The 21,848-nt window shown below is 42.3% G+C and overlaps 1 protein-coding gene and 1 pseudogene across 7 annotated transcripts in view; one reads left to right on the forward strand and one right to left on the reverse strand.

The window, feature by feature from the left end:
• The window catches only part of FKBP5 (FKBP prolyl isomerase 5), a 116,656-nt gene extending 107,634 nt beyond the window's left edge, over positions 1-9,022 (reverse strand). For 2 of the 7 annotated variants that reach the window (XM_023253900.2, XM_023253902.2), the window contains exons 1-2: positions 8,888-9,022; positions 2,274-2,379 (exon numbers count right to left, since the gene is read on the reverse strand). The gene's annotated coding sequence lies outside the window, so the exon portion shown is untranslated. Of the gene's footprint in view, positions 1-2,273; positions 2,380-8,085; positions 8,233-8,263; positions 8,402-8,887 lie in introns of those variants that run through there. The other 5 variants (XM_023253901.2, XM_045057434.1, XM_011282248.4 and 2 more) reach the window with 3 other exon arrangements.
• LOC109499641 lies at positions 5,068-5,391 on the forward strand (annotated as a pseudogene).
• Positions 9,023-21,848: the final 12,826 nt, after the last annotated feature.

The raw sequence follows: 21,848 nt of genomic DNA on the forward strand, positions 1-21,848 counted from the left end.
ATACATATTTGGGGCCTAAAAGCACAGCAAGGACCAAGTTTTTAGAGAAAGAGAAGGATATAGAAAAAAAACTCTTAAAACAACGGCATTCCTCAGATAATACACTTTGAAGATGACCTAACCTTCCAGATGAATACTTTATTATGTAGATACAGAATATTTGGACTGCTTTGTTCTAAACGAAAAGCTAAAACATTATTTTTTCCTCAGGCTATGAATTGACAGAGAGAAGCTAAGGATTAAAACAGTTTCATAATTACTATTTGTCCTAAGTCAAGTCTCTGAACTAAAACACACTGCTTCTGAAGTTTCTGTATTTATAACAAAACTTTTGGAAAATACTAAGAGAAAAATCTGATGCACCAACACCACTACCATTTTATAATATTTGTGAGAACTTAATGGTCTTAAAAGCACACTGGGAGCACCTGGTGGCTCAGTTAGGCATCTGACTCTTGATCTCGGCTCAGGTCACTCATTATCTCATGGTTCATGAGATCGAGCCCCACACTGGGCTCTGTGCTGACAGCGCAAAACCTGCTTGGGATGGATTCTTTCCTCTCTCTCTCTCTCTCTCTCTCTCTCTCTCTCTCTCTCTCTCTCTGCCCCTGCCCCATGTGCACATACACTCTCTAAATAACTTAAAAAAAAAAAAAAAAAAAAAGCACAAAAAAAATGTTGATAGTTAATACATCTGGAGAATAGGTAGAGGTTCATAACACTATTCTCCCCAGGTCTGTGTAGTTTAAAACTTCCATTATAAAAAAAAAAAAAAAAAAAAAAAAAAAAAAAAAAAAAGCCTATCTACAGATATTTTTAAAATTCTATCTGCAGTTAAGGTTTGACAACTAAAACAAAAACAAAAACAAAAACGGCTTGACAACTTGAACCAAAATCCTAACAGATAAAACATTTCAAATAATGTTTTACTCATTCTTAATAGACCAATGAAATGTAGTGTGTATGAAAGGGAAAAAAGATCCTGTGTCATTTTAGAGAAACATGAATACGTTCATTAAATGCAAAACGTCCTTTTATCCCTGTTACTTGATGTTGGACATTTGTTATTTTGCTTTTCAATGAACTTACAATTTTTGCTGAAGAAAATATATAGTCCATATAAATGTATGATTTTCATTAGTAAAGGCAAAATAAACATTCATCCCCAGTACCAATGATTGCTTTGTTGAACCTGCTGGTTAGTTGTCATATTATTTCAAATATTTTCCACTCTACTAAGTAATCAAATAAACAACTTTTTTATGTGGATACAAAAAAAAAATTAAAAGAACCAAGACCCATAAATTATACCTAACCCTAACCTGTAAAAAAACCCACACATTTAAAAGTATATAAACTGGGGCGCCTGGGTGGCTCAGTCGGTTAAGCATCTGACTTCAGCCCGGGTCACGATCTCGCGGTCCGTGAGTTCGAGCCCCGCGTCGGGCTCTGGGCTGATGACTCAGAGCCTGGAGCCTGCTTCTGATTCTGTGTCTCCCTCTCTCTCTGCCCCTCCCCCGTTCGTGCTCTCTGTCTCAAAAAAAATAAACGTTAAAAAAAAATTTTTTTTAAATAAAAAATAAAAAAAATAAAAGTATATAAACTAATAAGTAGAAGGGTAAAGTTGAATGTTTTTAACAATTACCAAAGTTTTAGCTAGGATTTAAATAGATGTAGTTTAAACCAAATCACTCTAGAGACTCTGACAGCACTGCAACTAATGGAGAGCAACAAATTTACTGCTTAGATCTGCCACTCGCTGATAACCAAGAATAGTTTATACAGTTTGTAAGCACCTATCTTTCCTCCATATGATGAACAGCACCACCCAAAAAAAGACAAGCAGATTTGTTTGCCTCCTGTTCATCTGGTAAGTTCCAAGACAATAAAAACTATGCGTGTCTGTGCAAAATCTAGCACACTGTAGGTGTGCAACGCTTAACAGGAATAATCACACCCTCACTTCCCAGAAAGCTATTGCTAGCTATCAGTCCCATACTCTAATAAGGCAGGCTTTCCTTGCTGATACTTCTGCTTTGAATCACGTTCAGAACCTTGTTTCCTCTAACAGAAATAAGTCACCATGAAACTTCAGAGAGAAGCAGTATAAATACACATATACAGAGACAAGAGATCGTCAGTGATTCTCTTCTCCATCATCAGTAAAGCACTCCTTAGAAGTCTGAATCGAGGTATTTCATTTTGCAGATAACAAGATCATTCTCCAACAAATTTTTGTAGCTCTTTTCCTCATTAAAGTAAAAATTACATACCGTAAAATGCCCAGATCTTAAGTAGTCAGCTCAGTAAATTTGAACAAGCGTGTACACCAACAACTGGTGAATCTGGGCGTTCCTTGGACTAGGTCTTGCAATTTTTCTGTAAGTTAAAAATTATATGAAAGTAAGTTACCCAAAAAGCGTACACTTGAATTTCCATTACCTAAGTCAAGCTACAGAATATTTCAATCTCCCTAGAAAGTTCCTTTTTGCCTCTTTCCAGTCAACCACACTCTTACCCAGAAACCACTGTCCTGATTTCTATCACCATACCTAAGTTTCACCCGTTCTTGAATTTTTCAAAAATGGCATCATTTGGTACATACTTATGCCTGGCTTCTCTTGCTCTGAATAATATTTCTTGGATTCATCTATGTTGTGCGAATCATTAGTTCATTTCTACTGTAAAAAAAAGCTGCTATGAACATTTTACATCAATCTTTTTGTGAATATGTACTTTCTTTCTCCTTGGTGAAATAAGATTTCATTTAGAAAGGGGTGGGGGGCTCACATATAAATAAGCCTGTAAAGTCATATAGTACAGATAGATGGACTCATTACATAGTATAATTATATATAGAAAATATGTATACAGTTGTATAAAATACAAAAAAATAAAACATAGGTATTTTACCTACGTGTGTGTATATAAATGAATAGATTCTGAGAAGTCCAACTGGGGCCAACAAAGATATATTTCTTTAAATGTATAAAGTTCACAGTGAAAACACATCTAACGTGGGAAAGCTGTCCATTTCAGTTTTTCTTAAGTATTTTTTTTAATGTTTATTTATTTTTGAGACAATGCAAGAGACAGAGTGCAAGCGGCAAGCAGCGAAGGGGGCACAGAATCCGAAGCAGGCTCCAGGCTCTGAGCTGTCAGCACAGAGCCCGACGCGGGGCTCGAGCTCACAAACCGTGAGATCATGACCTGAGCCGAAGTCGGACGCTCAACCAACTGAGCCACTCAGGCGCCCCTCTTAGTATTATGCTTTAACCTAAGAATAATTCAAAAGAGAAACAGATTTCTCTCCATATAAGCTACTGTTACCTCCACTACACAATCATTTTCTATGCGAGGAGTAAAACCCAAAATATGTGTTAAAAGTACAAATTTTATTTTATCATCTTGCTTTTTTAAAACAAAGTTAAGGGACGCTTGGTGGCTCAGTCAGTTAAGTGTCCGACTTCGGCTCAGGTCATGATCTCGCGGTTTGTGAGTTCGAGCCCCACGTGGGGCTCTGTGCTGTCAGCTCAGAGCCTGGAGCCTGCTTCGGATTCTATGTCTCCTTCTCTCTCTGCCCCTCCCCACTTGTGCTCTGTCTCTCTGTCTCTCAAAAATAAATAAATGTAAAAAAAAAAAAAATTTTTTTTAAGTTAAACAGGGAAATAATCCATTAGCTGATACTTAACATGGGTAAAGACCATCCCATCTCCATTGAGAATATATTCTGAAAAAGGCTCAATCCCTAGGATGTTTTCTCCATCCCAAGAAGTAATTTACCGCAGCATTAAGTCTATGAAAGATACATCCTGACTCTGAAACTCTACTGTGTAATTGCAGCTAAAAGTAGAGGAAGTTCTTTAATTTCTAGTGACGGTAACACTAAGAAACATACACATAAATCTGATTTTTGAAGTCAATTTGAAACTCCCAACCCTGCTGTTGATAATCAGATTATCATTTTCAGGGGACTAAAAGTGTCTCCTCATTTAACATTACCCATAAATTGCCAAGATGGAGGCAGAATGCTACAAAATGTCCTAGAAATTTACCACTGCCTGTTTTATAAAGGGTTTGCAACTATCAATGGGAGAAAACAACCCACTTCTAATGTTTGCTCTTTGTTCACCTTTTATTCCTCCTCCCCCAAAATGAGCAACTTCAAAAACATACCATTCTAATGTACTACATTTTTAATCTTAAAAAATATTCTTAGCATTTAAATGGTCCCTGACTTTCACAGGTGTGTAATTATTTACTTAACCCATTATTCACTCTGAAAATACATCATTTTCCAATAATTGTACCATTTTCTAAAAAAACAAGGAAAACAGCCTTGATTAATTGTTACAAAAACCAACAGTGGCTCTAAACCACTACAACTCTCAACTGTCATCATCTTTTTCCTGACTGTTTTAGAGAATTACAATTTTATTCTTATTTTTAAAATATCTTTCTTCCAGACCAAGAGCAGAAAACAGGTACAGCAATTGTGTAGACCCCATACTCCCTCTGGTGGTCCTTCACTCTCATTAACTAGATGTTTTCCAAAAGACTAGAAGTAAATACCAAATTAAGCATAAAATGAACTTGCCCCATTTAAGGACATAGTCTTACATATTTAAGTTTCAGGAGAATACAGGGTAATTCTCTTCATAACAAATTGTGAGGTACAAATTATTTTGAGAGCTTGAATTTTAGTGTTTAAAATATTGCTAAATATCCTTAGTAACCTGTTATACAAATTAGTTACAAGAGTGAGTTAGGCCCTACTATAATTATTTTAAGCTCTCTTTTGACGGAAGAGTCATGTAACGGTATCTTATTTGCAAATTAAATCACACTTAAGTGGCTATTGTTTTAAAGTCAATAGTTATTTACATACCAACAACCACTCAGTGTATGTCTCCTCTGTATGTAAATTTAATTTTCTTTACACTTTGGGGATATATTATCAGAAGTCAAAAAAAAAAAAAAAAGCACTATAGAGCCTTTCTCACTAGCTCCTTGGCCAGGACTGGAGACTGCTCTTGGGTGGAGCTGTCCCACACCTAAGGCAGGAAGATGGTAGCTGCACAGAAGTCCTCACTGGAGTCAATTACCTCTAGGCTCCAAGTTGATATGATAAGGGGACAGTACATGATGGGGTACAAGTAGATAAAATAATCAGACACGGCCAAACTGGTCATCCTAGCCAACAACCGCCCAGCCTTGAGGAAATAAGCACTACACGATCTTGGCCAAAATTGGGGCCCAACACGCAGTGGCAAGAATACTGAATTGGGCCCAGCCTGTGAAAAATACTACAGAATATGCACAATGGTTATCACTGATCCAGGTGATTCTGGCAACACCAGGAACATGCCAGAAAAGACTGGTGAAAAGTAAACCATGCAAAATTTTTCTTTAAAGCTGGCCAGAAATAGGGGGGGAAATGCACTGTAGAAAATTCAGACATGTACAATAATGAGAAAGCAAAATAATTACTAATCAACTATGTTAGAAAGTTCAGGAGCGCCAGGGTGCCTCAGTCAGTCACAAGCTGAACGTGGAGCCTGCCTGTGATATTCTCTCTGCCCCTCTCCCCTGCTCACACGTGCTCTCAATCTCTCTCTCTCTCCAAAAAATAAAAGAAAAAAGACAAACTTTTGTTTAAAAAAAAAAAGTTCAAAAAGTTTCAGAGTGCCTGACTGGCTCTATTGGTGGAACATGTAACTCTTGATCTCAGGGTTGTGGGTTCAAGCCCCACACTGAGTAGACAGCTTAAAAAAAAAAAAAAAAAAAATCTTAAAAAAAAGTTCAAATTGTTTCAGAATTATAAAATGTCTGTATTTAACTGTTCAGCATTGAGTAATCACAGAATTTGGTGTGCCAAAATATGAACAATATAGATTTTTCTTTAGGAACTCTGAAAAATTAATTAAAGGCCTATACAGAGATATTCTTAATGCTAGATGTAACATGCGTACTGCGGTCAAAGCCATATTCATGTCTAACACGGCCACTTGATTTATCCTCAAATTAGCTATTTTAGTATATGTCCTTGTTTCTTTGTGCCTTTCTTCATTCAAAAATATTTGCCAACCCCCAAACAACAAAAAGAACCACACCTGAGGATAAAGGACTTAAACACTCAATATGTTTATTGTGTACATATAAGAATTCAACTTATGCTTAATTCTGAAACTGAAATGTGGTTGATAATTTTGATATGGTCTACCACAAGTTAAAGTGGACCAAAAAAACCAGTAAAATATCTAAAAACTGAATTTGAAAATGGGCTTTTAATAAAGCTCCTAAAATATGCTTTTGTGTAAATAAAACTATGAAATATAAGTTTAATTTACTATATGTGGTATATTTAAACATCACCATATGATAAGGATTGCACTAATTATACATAGAAAATTACACATACTAGTTAAAACTCATGTATTCCTATACACTTTAAAGAACAATTATCTAAGTCATCCAAAACAAAGAGAACCTCAGACTTATAAGATTCCTTACAACTATTTATGTAGAATAAAACCCATTCAACACGACGTGCCACTGTTGAACAAATCTCCCCTAAGCATCAAAAAGACAACTCTGCTTTAATAGCAATAACTTTTTCTACAGCTACAGAATGAGGATGTTCTTTCTTCTCTAGACTGATTTGTTCTAAGCTAAGAAACCTTTAGGAAACTAACCCAAAATATGTGTTCTTTTCCAGCCCAAGAACAAACAGAAAATTGAGGATTTATTAGTTGCCTAATCCAGTGTTTTAAAAGGTTTTCATGTTGAACTGGTTAAAATTATGGGGTTTTTTTCTTAAAAAAAAAACACCCAAAATTAAAGATTAAAAAAGTATGTATTTGTTTTGTTAAATGCTGTAAGGACAAAGACCTCATAACACTTAACCCTGTTGTTTTAGAGATATAAAACACTTCATAAAGACCATCTCTTTGATTTTGTTTTAAAATCCCAGTCACAACTAGCCTATTGGTTAAAGAGTTCAACTTTAAATGATGTTACTAAATAGCTAGGTACGTAATAAAATAACCATTCAGTGAAATATTAATAAAGTAGCATAATTAAATCAAAACTATAACGTTGCTTTTAAAAAGTTGCACCCCTCTTAAATATAAGTCATCCCCAATAGACACAAAACACACATTAGAAAAAAATTAAGTAAGCTAAATCAAGTTACTCACAAATATACTTAAATACATATAAACTACATTTAAAAAATAATTATATACTATTTTTAAATGTATTTTTTCTGTAGATGCCCTACATTGGTCAGGTCCATAATGGTGGATTAAGTAAGTGGAAGTCAGTTGGGAGAGAGACGCAGAAAAGGCTAAGTGAAAGTACGACAAATAAAAATTTCCCAAAAAGAATAAAAATTCGTTCAAGTCTATCCTTGACCTTTGATTCATACACCAAGAGAAAAAGCTACTACAATTCTCTAAAGTAAAAACCCCTCTGGGGTAGGGGTGGGGGCGGGGGGCAGAATTCCACAGACTATTAAAAACACTTAACCAAAATATGCCTTGACTTTTCCCTTGTCCACAATCTAACAAAATGGGAAGACAATGAAAATAAACACTCCTGTCTACTCCCATTTTTCCAAAGAAAGCTCCCATTCAATGCTAAGCCTTATTCCACTGGAAAACATACTCCTGAAGAGTAAATCCAAAACCACGAGCTCAAACTACTTCATGCAGAATTTACTGAATGGCGGCCAAACGTTGTACACGCCGTCCTGAACCACCCTGAAGGGTATCTAGAGTTCTGCATTCTCCATTTACTAACTTTGTACCTTACTATGCTTTCGCCACCACCGCAGAAACCGAATTTTTCAAATAAGACCATGTTCCTCCAGGCTCGTCCATGGAAAGAATGCAATCAATCTGCACGCTGACCCCCTCAAACGGTTGGTGTTTTTTGTTTTAAATACTGGGTTGGACTCCTATACTATTGCCAGTACACCTTTTCAGACATCAGTGGAAGGAGTTCTAACGTTCCAGGAGTGAACCAAGTCAGGAGCCCTAAAACAAGTTGGAACTGGCTTTCACCTGGCACGAGAATAATCACCTGTTAGAAAGCCGCTGCACTGGCACCCTTCAAGAGCGGCTGAGAGCCGGGATGCTGTATCCCAGTCACTTGTCCCATGGTGGCAGGTGAAGGCGGCGAACACGCATCCACACCCACCGCCCCGGGAGCGCAAACCGAAAGCGAGGAGCGCAGCAGCGGGACACTCCGTTATCCTCACCCGCCACGGGCCCCGCCAGGTGTGCGCGGCTCCATCGCGCCCGCGGCGTCCCGGCGCACGGCTCACCCCGGCTCGACTTCGCCCGCCGGCCCGGGCCCCGGAAGGCGAAGTTTCTCTCCCGCCCGCGGCGGCGGCCGCTCATGCGCCGCCCGGCTCTCCGCGGGTCCCGCAGCCTGCTCCGGGCGGTCGCGGTCACAGGCGCCGGGCCTCGGGCGAGTCGGGGGAGACCGACGGGAGCCGGAGCCGGGACCTGTCACCTCGGGCAGGAAACAAAAGCCGGGTGAGGACGAGCGGGCGCGACCGGCCTCGACTCCGCGAGGCGGAGCGCGGCGGGGGCGGGGAGCGGCTCTCGCGGTCGCCCGACTCCGCGCCTCGCGGAGAGAGCACCGACCCCGCGGGCCGGCGGGGCGCGGAGGGGCCCCGCAGTTGGGCAAGGGGCATCCGGCGCGCTCGCCTCGAGGCTTCCCCCGCCCCGTTCTCCCCGAGCCTGCCTCTCTGGGGCAGGAGAACCGCGCGTGAGGGGGCGCCGAAGCGGCGCGGCGGCGATCTGACCGCGAAGGAGGGAATTCGGTTCCCGGGGCGCCGCGGCCGCCCGCCCCATCCCTGCGGCCATGGCGCCGGTACCTGTCGCCGTGGCTGCTCCTTGGCCCCTTCTCTCTCCGCCTCACCCTCGCGCTGCTCGGCCCCCAGCCCACCCAGCAGGCCGTCCGCGCGCCGGACGCCGCCGCCCGAGACTGGCAGCGCCCGCGAACCGGCCCGAATCCCCGGGGCAGCGCCCGGCGCGGTCCCGCCCCCGCCGGCCGCAGGACCCGTCTTCGATAGGGCCCCGGGGCTGTCAGTCCGCCCCCAAAAGGCGCGCGGGCTGTCGCTCCGCCCGTCCGGATTGGTGGCCGCGCACCGTCTATGCAAATAAGACTCCGCCCCCGTCCATTTGCACCTCCGCCTTAGTGTAAACTCCGCCTCTCCACGCCAGCCCACGTGTCTGGCCCTTGGCCTTTGTGGGGGCCGGCGGGAAGGGATGAAGGAAACTGACCCATGCCCCCTCACACCGTCTCTTACCTTGAGAGAAACTCATGCCTAAACAAGCTATTGACTTCACATCTGAATCGTATCTCTGAAAGCTCTGCCTTGCTGCCTGTTTGCCAGGCCTGCCCAAAGGATGGAGAGGGGCAGGCCAGGATGTTTGTGTCAGGTAAGCAGACTAGGTTAGCCCTAGGAAGTAAAAAAAAATGCCCCGTTGGGCCTCGGGAAAATCCCATCTTGAGAACCAGTTTAGCCCGTGGTACTTCCCCATGGACACTAAATGACTGTGAAGACTATGCTCTCCCGTGGTTTTCTGCCTTTCAAGCATGAGACACCAGGCCATTGAGACAGCAAAAGACCTTAAAAAATATTGGTGTTCTCTGCTCCCCTTTTCCCACCGCACCACCGCCCCCACCACCCCATCAGCAAAGGGTAGACCCGCTGAGCAAACTCAGCTTCAAGAGGGGCTAAGCTCCTCCAACCAGAAGGCTGGCTGCCTCTGAGTAGTTCCCATAGAGATTCAGATGAGGAGATAGAACTGGCTGCACCTGGGCTTTAGGGGGTAACTAACTCAAACCCCTCATTTTTGAGAAACAGAAACCTAAAGTCTCATAGCTATGGGACTTAATAGTCACCTATGGAAATCTTATGTCCCATAACCAGATCAGAAGCCACATCTCTTAGCTCCAAATCTGCTCTCTGCGCTACATCATGTTGGTCATTTAGGTATTTTTGAAGACCCTCTTCAACAAATCACCATCCCTGCCTTCAGGACGTGGTGCCTGGGGAAAAAACAACTAGAACCAACACGGAAACCTCAAGAGCAAAGAAGGCCCTGACTTAATGCCTAGAAGCTTCCCTTTTTACCAGATGCCAGGGAGAATCACTGACACAATTTATTCATACATTAATTCAACAAGACGTGGGTGATTGAATCCAAATCCAACCATTTATCCTTCAATGATTTGTTCTGAAAGTTTCTAACCCCAGTTGATTAAGCATCTACTGTGCTTACTACTAGCAAGTATTAAGCACTGTGCTGTGTGCAGAGTCTGCATAGGTGAGGAGACATTGTCTCAGCCCTTGAAGGCTTTAGCCAAGGAGATAGTGACTTCCACATTACATGTCAGTACCACTTATGTTACAGTGGACAGCTCCAAGGAAGGAGCAGTTGGCTTTTCCTGGGAAAGGCAGGGAAGGCTTCATTGAGGAGGTGGCATTAGAGCTGAGTCCTAAAAGAGTTTTGAAAGATGGTGTTTGCCAGATGGAGGGATGTGGAAGAGGAAGGAAAGGGATTCCTAGTCTGCGGAGGATAGGATGAGCAAAAAAGCATGCAGACCTGGAAAAGCCTGGTAATTGAGGGAACAGCGAGGAGCAGTATGGGAAATCTGCAGGGCTGTGTGGCCATGTCACATGTTCTGGGACCAGGCTCTTCCAGGAGGAAGACAGAAAGGCCCCGGAGGCTGCCAGGCTGTGTTGTAACACACCGCAGCAAACAACAACAGGCCCTGTAGATACAGCTGCAGGCTTTTTTTTTTTTTTCTAGGCCAGAGTCTGTGGGGAACAGTCAGTTCCACAGTTCTGATGGCAGCCTGGCTGGCCCCACCCACTCTCTCAGAAAACCACTCCGGTCACTGCACTTGCCCTCCTTGGCATTTGGAAACACGTGTGCTTGCAGTTTCCCCAAACACTGCTGCCCTTCAGAGCTCAAAGATAACGTGGGCTATGGCTGCAGACACCTGGATGTGGAACAGACAGCCCTTTCCTAACGCACAGAGCGGTTCTTTGCAGGGCCTATTACCAAGGCTGGCTTCATGGGCGTGTGACCTGCGCTTGGTTTAATGCTCTGCTGTCGCTGTCTTGAAATCCTTAATAATTTTTCGACAGTTGCATTTTCATTTCATTTCACCTGCAAATTATGTAGCCAGTCTGACCTGTCACTGGTAGTGCCCCTGGGAATGTTTGTGATCCTACTCAAACCATATCTCATTTTTAAAGCCCTTGGCATTCATTAGGTTTGTTCACATGCACCGTATCACTCGATTCTCACAATGGCGATGTGGGGTAGGCTTGTATTCCTAGCCCCATTTATTGGCTGAGAAAACTGAAGTTTGGCAGTCTCCTCCAGGTAGCACAGCAGGGAGTGGCAAAGTTTGTATTTGAACTCATCCCACACAAGCCCTGTTCCATCTGCTGTGGATCCACCTTTATGTTGGTTTCAGAACGCTTTCAAAGGTAGGTATGTACGGGAAGGATGTGCTGGTGTGTTTTTGTTTTTGTTTTTAAGTAAGCTCTACACCCAACATGGGGCTTGAACTCACGACCCTGAGATCAAGAGTTGCGTGCTCTACCAACTGAGCCAGCCAGGTGCCCTAAAGATACACTGTCTTAAGAGTCAAACCACATGGTGGAGTGAATGTATGTCACTTCATGGCTGCTTATCACATTTGAATAATTTTTCATTAATTTTGAAAAAAATGTCAGCCATTGTATGTTCAGTTACTGTTTCTGTACCTCTTTCTTTCTGGGCCCCCATTTGAAATACCTACTAGACCTTCTCACTACATCCTTTCTTCTGTATCTTCTATCTTTTGTCCTTCAACGCTTTGTTGTAAAAGTTTCTTGTGACTATTCTTCGGTTCACTAATTCTCTCTTCAGCTTTTTAAAAAATTCTTCTCTTGGGGTGCCTAACATGCGACTCTTGATTGATCTCAGGGTCATGAGATCAAGTCACTTAGTGTCCTTGGGCATGGAGCCTCCTTAAAAAAAAAAAAAAAAATTCTCCTCTTAAACCCATCCATCAAGCTCTTAATTTGTTGTTTGCTTGTTTGTTTGGGTTTTTTTTTTTTTTTTCAGTTCCAGAATTTCTCTTTGGGTCTTTTCAGATCTGCTATGTCACTTCTTATGTCTCTTTGTGACTTGCTATAATTTTCAAGCTTGGCTTTTCTCTCCTTAAACAAAGTAAGTGTAGCTGTTTTATGGCTTATGTCTGTTAATTTCAATCTAGAGTCCCTGTGGATCGGTTTCCATTGTTAATTTTTACTACAGGTTCTTCCTCATGAGGTTTTATCTCATCATGTACCTGGTTATGTTTTGGACATTGTATTTGAAAAATCATTTAAGGCAGCAGTGATAACATCTTCCTCCCAAAAGGATTTCCATTGGTTTCTGCAGGCATTTGGGGACACTGGCAAGCTAAGATCACCTTAACTCAATTTCATGGCTTCTGATTTTCTGAGCTTCCCAGATGACTTGAAACTGGATTACAGTATGTGGGAGGGTTTGTTTATTTATGGTTTGTTTGTTTGTTTGTTTATGGTTCCTCCTTACCCAATGTTGCAGCTCTTTGAGGTTCCAGTCAAAGCCTGGGAGTTGTTTCAGTTATATATGGTTTCATAGCAAACAATCCTAAAATTTAGCAGTTTAAGACAGATGTCAGTGGACTTTTCCTTAAACGGCAAGATGGTAAATATTTTAGATTTGCAGGCCATATGGTCTCTGTTACAGCTACTCAACTCTATCATTATAGTTCAAATCAGCCATAGACAATACATGAATGAATGGGACGGCTGTGTTCCACTAAAACTTTATTTACAAAGCCAGGCAGCCATTCTCAAGCTGATAAAGAATATCACCAAAAAAACTCACAACTAACACCATGCTTAATGGTAAAAGACTTGATACCTTTTCCAAGAAAAAGACAAGGATCAGACATGAATGTCCACTCTTGCCCCTTCTATTTAATATTTTACTGGAGGTTCTAGCCAGGGTGATTAGGCAAGACATAGGAATTAAAAGGCATCCAGATTGGAAAGAAAGTAGTAAAACTATCTCTAAACACAGATGACATGATCTTTGTGTATAGAAAATGCTAAGGAATCCACTTAAAAACTGTTAGAACCAATGGGGCGCCTGGGTGGTGCAGTCGGTTAAGCGTCCGACTTCAGCCAGGTCACGATCTCACGGTCTGTGAGTTCGAGCCCCGCATCAGGCTCTGGGCTGATGGCTCGGAGCCTGGAGCCTGCTTCCGATTCTGTGTCTCCCTCTCTCTCTGCCCCTCCCCCATTCATGCTCTGTCTCTCTCTGTCCCAAAAATAAATAAAAAACGTTGAAAAAAAAAATTAAAAAAAAAAAAAACTGTTAGAACCAATAAGTGAATTCAGGAGCACCTGGCTGGCTCAGTCAGTAGAGCATGTGACTCTTGATCTCAGGGTTGTGAGTTCAAGTCCCACGTTGGATGTAGAGCTTACTTAATAATAAGTAGGGGTGCCTGGGTGGCTCATTTGGTTAAGCGTCCGACTTTGGCTCAGGTCATGATCTCATGGTTCATGGGTTCGAGCCCCATGTCGGGCTCTGTGCTGACAGCTCAGAGCCTGGACCCTGCTTTGGATTCTGTGTCTCTCTCTCTCTGCTCCTCCCCCACTCACGCTCAGTCTCTCTCTCTCAAAAATAAACAAACATTAAAAAAATTTTTAAAAATAAGTAAATTCAGCAAGTTTGCAGGAAACAAGATCTATAATAAAAATCAATGATATGTCTATACACTTTCAATGAACAATGAAAAAATGAGATTAAGAAAAAAATTTCCTTTATAATAGCCTAATAAAGAACAAAATACTGGGGTGCCTACCTGGCACAGTCAATAGAGTGTGTGACTCTTGATCTTGGAGTTGTGAATTCAAGCCCCACGTTGGGTGTGGAGATTACTTAAAAATAAAATCTCAAAAAAAAATAATAAAATACTTAGGGATAAATTTAACAAAAGAAGTACCAAACTTATACTCTGAAAACTACAAAACATTGTTGAAAGAAATTAAAGAAGACCTATGTAATCAGAAAAACATCCTATGTTCATACATCAAAAGGCTTAACATTGTTAAGTTGGCAATACTCCCCAAATTATCTACAAATTCAATGCAATCCCATCAGAGTCCCAGCTGACTTCTTTACAGAAATCGACAAGGTGATTCTAAAATTCATACAGATTGCAAGGGACCCAGAAAAGCCAAAACAATATTTAAACAAACAAACAAACAAACAAACAAACAAACAAACGACCCTGCCTGGCTTAGTTGGTGGAGCCTGAGACCCTTGATCTCAAGGTTGTAAGTTCAAGCCCCACATTAGGTGTAGAGATTACTTAAAAATAAAATCTTTAGAGGGGCGCCTGGGTGGCTCAGTTGGTTAAGCATCTGACTCTTGATTTGGCTCAGGTCATGATCTGATGATTCAAGAGTTCGAGCCCCCTGTTGGGCTCCACGCTGATACTGCAGAGCCTGCATGGGATTCTGTCTCTCTCTCTCTCTCTGTCCCTTCCACACTCTCTCCTGCTCTCTCTCTCTCAAAATAAATAAATAAACTTAAAAAAATGTTCTAAGGTTGACTGTGTGATAGTTGCACACATCTATGAATATACTAAAGACCTCTGAGTTGCATACATAAAATGGATAAATTGTGTGGTAGGTGAATTAATTATAATTCAATAAAGCTGGTTAAAAAAAGAAGAAGAAGAACAGGGAGCCATTTATGGGCCATACTTTGCTTATTCCTGACTTGATAACTATTCTATTTAGTTGCTCATGATTCTTCAATTTGGAGCAGGGACACTGGTATCTACTCTATGTGGCATCAGTCGGGGCAGCTTGACTAGGCCGGAATGATCTACTTTCAAGATGGTCTTACTCACCTAGAGGGCAAGTGGGACCTCAGTGGGATGTTGGCAAGGGTCCTACGTTCTTCTCCCACATGGTCTCTCCATGAGGCTAGGTTTGGTTTCTCACAATATCCTGTCTCCAGATAATCAGACTTTTACGTGGTGTCTGGCTTCCTCCAAAGGGCAAATGTGGAAGTTGCCAGGCCTTCTAGAGGTTTAGATCTGGAACTGACAGTGTCATTTCCACCATGTTCCGTAGGTGAAAGCAGGTCACGGGCCAGTCCGGATTCAAGGGGTGGGAACAGTTGTGGTGTGAGTACTCACACAATATCGTTCACTGGGGGCCTATACCAAAGTAACAATCTGTCCATTTTCCCTCTGTCCCCTAATGATTCACTTCCTCCCCAGTGCAAAATACACTCACCACCCCTTAAGACCCCCGAAAATCTCACCCCATTACTCTACCAGGATTGAGTTTGAACTCCCTAAGTTCAGGTCCAGGTATGAATGAGACTTCTCCAGTGATATTCCCCTGGATCTGACAACCTTTGAACTAAAGAGACAAGTTACCTGCTCCCCACAGGAAATGGTGACGCAGAGAAAGGACAATCTCAAAGTATATGCCTACTCGAAAAGGAGAAACTGGCAGACACAAGTCCATCGCAATTCTGAAATCCAGGTACACATCACCAGTTCCTCGGTTAGCTCCCAGTTCTTAAGGTAGTTAGACTTATTACATGGCAACTGACTTCCCCTAGAGCCAAAATATGGAAGCTACCTTCTTAAGGCTTGAACCCGACCTGGCACAACATCACTTCTGTCACATTCTATTGGGTAAAATGGGTCACAGAGCCAGCGCAGAGTCAAGGGGAGGACACAGGGCATGGATACCCATAGCCATGGCTCACTGGAGATTATCAAAGTAATAATCTACCCCAGGGGTGGTTTATCAGAGTCTCCAACCTCAGTAGGCCCTGCATTCCAGTTTTGTACCCCTAATCCTAATAAGCTTTCAAAAGCACAGCTCAACCTCTCTGATGACTCAGATTGGCAAATGCCCACGGACAAAAGCAGCCCCAAGTGCTGGACTCACTTCTCTGGTAGGGTTGCCAGATTTAACAAATAAAAATACAGGACATCCAGTTACATTTGAATTTCAAATAAACAATAAATTACTTTTTAGTAGGAATATGTCACAAGTACATATTATACTTATGCTAAAAAATAATTTGTTGTTTATTTGAAATTCAAATTTAACTGGGACTTACACTAAAAAAAAAATGTTGCTTATCTGAAATTCAAATATATAACTGGAAGTCCTGTATTTTATCTGGCAACTCTAATCTCTCTGGATTCCTATCTGTTCATGTACCTTGGTTCAGTAATTCCTCACTATCTTGTTAGAGTTTTAATGCTTTTAACATTTAAAAATATTTGAAGATCGGGGCACCTGGGTGGCTCAGTCGGCTGAGCATCCGACTTTGGCTCTGGTCATGATCTCACAGCTCATGAGTTCAAGCCCCACATCAGGCTCTCTGCTGACAGCTCAGAGCCTGGAGCCTGCTTTGGATTCTATGTCTCCCTCTCTGTCCCTCCTCTGCTCACGCCCTATCTCTTTCTCCCTCAAAAATAAATAGACATTAAAAAAATTGTTTTTAATAAAAATAAAAATATTTTAAGATTTAAAAATCTGGCATATGTAGTTGTCTTTTACAGGAGGATTGGTCTATATTCTAAGTGGTTTTTCTATATTTGGGGAAATTCCCCTATTGTGATTTTTGTCCTCAACCTGGAAGTCAGAACTCAAATTCTCAGCCTCTGTGGAAACTATACATGTGACTTAGCTCTACCAATCACACACCCAAGGGAGACTTGAAGTGCAGAACATGAGGGTTGGTGAAGGGCTCCCACTTTTTGTTGGGCAGCTGGCTATAAAAAATTCAATTTTTTAAAAGTTTATTTTTTTTTAATTTTTTTAATGTTTATTTTTGAGACAGGGAGAGACAGAGCATGAACGGGGGAGGGTCAGAGAGAGAGGGAGACGCAGAATCGGAAACAGGCTCCGGGTTCTGAGCCGTCAGCACAGAGCCTGACGCAGGGCTCGAACTCACGGACCGCGAGATCATGACCTGAGCCGAAGTTGGACGCTTAACCGACTGAGCCACCCAGGCACCCCAAAAGTTTAATTATTTTTAATAGAGCGAGAGATCAAGGGAGGGGCAGAGACAGGGAGAGAGAGAGAGAGAGAGAGAGAGAGAGAGAGAGAGAGAGAGAATCCCAAGCAGTCTCTCACTGTCAGCGCAGAACCTGACATGGGACTCAAACTCACAAACTGTGAGATCATGACCTGAGTCAGAAATCAAGAGTCAGATGTTTAACCGACTGAGCCACCCAGGCGCCCCAAAAAATTCAATTTTTAAAAATGAAGCAAATCTATGTTTGCTGTAATAGCGATTGTTAGTCATCCCCCAATATCTATTCTCTTCTCCTCTGATCTTGAGCAAGGTACATGTCTACCTGGAATAAAGAATGTGTTTCCCAAGGGTGCCTGGCTGGCTCAGTAGGCAGTAGAGCATGTGATTCTTGATCTCAGGGTCATGAGTTCAAGCCCCACATTGGGTATGGAGCCTACTTAAAGAAAAAAGAAAATGTTTCCCAGCCTCCCTTACAGCTGGGTGTGTCCCTGTGTTTTCTGGCCAATGAGAGTTGAGCAGAAATGTCATAGGAAGTGTTCTTACTGGGAGGAAGCATGTCCCTTTCTTTCCTTTCTTTCTGCTGGCTAGATGCAGATGTAATGGCTAGAGCTCAGACACCCACTTTGGACCGTGAAGTAGAGCCCTACGCTGAAGATGGCATAGCAAAAGGCAGAAGGAATCTGGGTCCCTGATAATTGTGGGGTCCTGGTGTTGTCTGACTACTTACTTCTAGACTTTATTAGTGAGAGATAAATCAATATCTAATCTTACAAGTCACTGATAGTTCGAATTTTCTGTCACTCACAGCCGAACATAATTGTAACTGATACAACTATTGATGTGGAGTGATTTCTAAGATAAATTGTTAAATGAAGAAAGCAACGTGCAGAGCAATGTATGCAGTATGGTGCTATTTTGGGGGGAAATGCAGATAGATATATATGTATGTTTGTATATGAGCAGCCTTTTCCAGAAGGATATATTGTGAATTTTTCCCATGTACAAATATTACTTATTCAAAAGCTAATTTGGGATGCCTGGGTGGCTCAGTCAGTTAAGCATCTGACTCTTGATTTCGACTCTGGTCATGAGCTCACAGTTCATGAGATCTGCGCTGACAGCCCAGAGCCTGCTTGAGATTCTCTCTTTCCCTCTCTCTCTCTCTCTCTCTCTGCCCTTCCCCTGTGCACATTCTCTTTATATCTCTCAAAATAAATAAATTAACATTTTTTTAAAAGCTACATCTATTTTTTTAATTTAATTTTTTTTTTTATTTCTTATTTTGGAAAGGGAGGGCATGCGGGCACCTGGGTGGCTCAGTTGATTGAGCGCCTGACTTTAGCTCAGGTCACGATGTCACAGTCTGTGAGTTCGAGCCCCACATCAGGATCTGTGCTGACAGCTCAGAGCCTGGAGCCTGCTTTGAACATGTGTCTCCCTCTCTCTCTGCCTCTCCCCTGCTCATGCTCTGTCTCTCTCTCTCTCTCACTCTCAAAAATAAATAAACATTTAAAAAAATAATAAAAACAAAAATAAAAGAAAGGGACAGCATGCAAACAGGAGAGAGGGGCAGAGGGAGAGAGAGGACCTTAAGCAGCCTCCACGCTCAGCATGGAACCCAACTCAGGGCTTAATGCAGGGCCTGATCCCACCACCCTGAGATCATGACCTGAGTCAAAATCAGGAGTCTGACACTCAACCAGCTAAGCCACCCAGACGCCCCAAAAGCTAACTTTAAAAAAATAAAAAATTTAAAACTAGTTAATAATTTAAAATATTTTATACGTTTAAACCATAGTAATTGGTGAAACTATGGTCAATTTTCCTCTTTTCTTCTTCTTCTTTTTTTAAATGTCTATTTATTCATTTTGAGAGAGAGAGGATGAGAGAGAATCCCAAGCAGGCTCTGCATGGTCAGCACAGAGCCTGACTTGGGGCTCGAACCCAGAACCGTGAGATCATGACCTGAGCTGAAATCAAGAGTCAAACACTCACCGTCTGAGCCACCCAAGCACCCCTCCTCTTTTTTCTACTTTTCTATATTTTTAGATTTCTATGCATACTTACATGCAAAATTGAATAGCCCAGACAATAAAAATAATTTACATTTTAAATATTTGTGTTTTGGGGGAGCCTGGGTGGCTCAATCAGTTGAGCATCTGACTTGGGCTCAGGTCATGGGCTCAGGTCATGATCTCATGGCTTGTGAGTTTGAGCCCTCATTGGGCTCTGTGCTGACAGCTCACAGCTTGGAGCCTGGAGCCTGCTTCAGATACTGTGCTTCCTTCTCTCTCTGCCACTGCCCTGCTCATGCTCTGTCTCTCTCTCTCTCTCAAAAATAAATTAAAAATTTTAAATAATAAATAAATAAATAAGTTAATTAATTAATAATTGTGTTTTGTTAATATGCATACCCTTTACTTCCCAGGACCTTAAAGACTAATATACTGAATGCACACTTTGGACTGCAAATCTGTTGAACAATGTATATTGAATACCTACTATCTATCAGGCACCGTTCTAGGTAAATAAAACAGACAAGTTGCCTTTGTTTGTGGAGCTAAGGTCCTCACGGGGCAGACAACAAATAGACATACAAACAAGATTCTTTCAGATAGGGCTCACTGCTACAAAGTAAAAAACCAGGGTAAATGAGCCAAAAAATGTCGAGGACACCATCAGAGAGGGTGATGAAAGACCTTTGAGGAGGTGAAATTTGTGCCAAGACCTGAATGATGAGAAGGGGTCAGTTTCAAGAGGGGGAAATTTCAAGAGGACGAGAATTCCAGGAATGGGGACTAGAGCATGGAAGAAACAGAGGAATTGTTGGAGCGGCTGGGGAGAAGTGTGAGGCCGGGAGGAATGGTTCCAGAAGAGCTTGGAGGGGTGAGCAGACACGTGCCTCAGTGAGAGACCATTCCTCGCCTAAGCCGAATTGTGAAGATGAAAAAGACCAACAATACAAGAGCCAGTGGAATGGAGAACAACTGGAATTCTCACACTTCTCTGGTGGCAACATACACTTCCACTTTGGAGCACATTTTGGCAGTTTCTTTTGAAGCCTAACACACACTTCCCATATAACTCACCAATTTTCCTCCCAAGCGAAATAGAAACGTGTTCACAGAAGGAGTCGTGGAAGAACGTTCCCAGCAACTTTTTCGCAATAGCCCCAAACTACAATCAACCCTAATCTTCATCAACAAGAGAACGGGTAAACAAATTGTGGTGTAGCCATACGATGGAATACAATACAGCTATGAAAAGGAACAAACTACTTACTAATAGAAGCAAAAACATAGACGAATGTCAAAAACATGTTGGTGAGCAAAAGAAGCTAGAAAGAAAATAGTACAGACTGTGTGATTCCTTGTACATGAAATTCTAGGAAATACCAATCTAATCCAAAGCAACGGAAAGCCGATTAGGGGCTGTTTGGGCCCAGGTGGGGACAGATTGCAAAAAGGAACAAGGAAACTTTTAGGGAGACAGAAATGATCTTTACTGCGATAGAGGCAAACACATTTGTCAAAACTCATCAAATTATACACCTATATGGGCACATTGTATTGTACATAAATTATGCCTCAGTAAAATTTATCTAAACCACACACACACAAGGTGTGTGTTCTTATGTATGAGCCTGGTACATTTATCTGTCTGCTTCTCTCTGTATTTTCTAGGAAGTAGCTTGCAAGTCATAATTTCTCACTTGCTCACTTGTTTTTTCCCCTGCCCCTAACCCCAACGAGAATTAAGCCTGACACCTAGAACTTCTAGCTTTTGAGGCTGACTTCGTCACCTCAACCCTCACCACAGAGACGTTGATCTGCATTTCACAGAGAACAGAGGTCCAGCGTGGTTAAGTCAGCACGAGTGCTTTTCTCTCAAGGCGTCCTTGGTGAATTGGGGCAACCCCTCAGAGCCCCCCAAAGAGTTTCTTTCCTCTGCTGGCTGATGACTGCAATTCATGGGTCCAAGTGTCATCTTTTTGGCATTAGGCCTTTAGGAGCCTGGGAAGGGAGGTGGCCCCACAGGTCCTACAGAGGCTGGGGACACAGAGGTGAGCGACATCCAGGCCCTGCCATTGAAACACTCACAGTCCTGGCTCAGTGGTCTTAGTACAGTGGGCCTAAGACAGCCTGGAACTTGTTGGAAACACGGACTCCTGAGTTCTGGGGAGATTCTTATTTGGGTGGGGCGTTGTTAACAAACTGCCAGGTAGTCAGTCCATTGCAGACCATCTTTGAAAAACGGGCTGGGACTGAAGAAATACTGAAACCATTTAGCATGAGCAATGGCCAAAATTGTCCCAAATGTGACGAACGCACCACAGCAGGATAAACACAAGAGAGATCTCACCACGCACAACTTGTGAAAAAAACAAAAACACAGTGGTAAAGAGAAACTCTGGTTCCAGATTTAAGAGAAAGCTTTTGCAAGGTGGAAGGTGTTGGGAGAAAGTCCCAGACGTGGGTAAGAAGGGCAAGATAGGGCGGAAGGTGAAGCTGATAGTTCAGAGAGAACTGTCTGGGCCCTTGAGGTTTGCTAAGGGGCAGCCAGTTGGACCTGGCCCTGGGAAAGGGCCCAGGCTCTGTTTTATAAGCTAATCCCCTCTCCACCTGCCCCTTTGCTATGAGGAGCCAGATTTGTACCCCATCCCAGTCTGGTTTCTCGGACTGTCATGGTTTTCTGGTTTGGGGCTGTCACGGC

The sequence above is a fragment of the Felis catus genome, chromosome B2 (assembly GCF_018350175.1).
Source record: "Felis catus isolate Fca126 chromosome B2, F.catus_Fca126_mat1.0, whole genome shotgun sequence".
Taxonomy (NCBI): Eukaryota; Metazoa; Chordata; class Mammalia; order Carnivora; family Felidae; genus Felis; species Felis catus.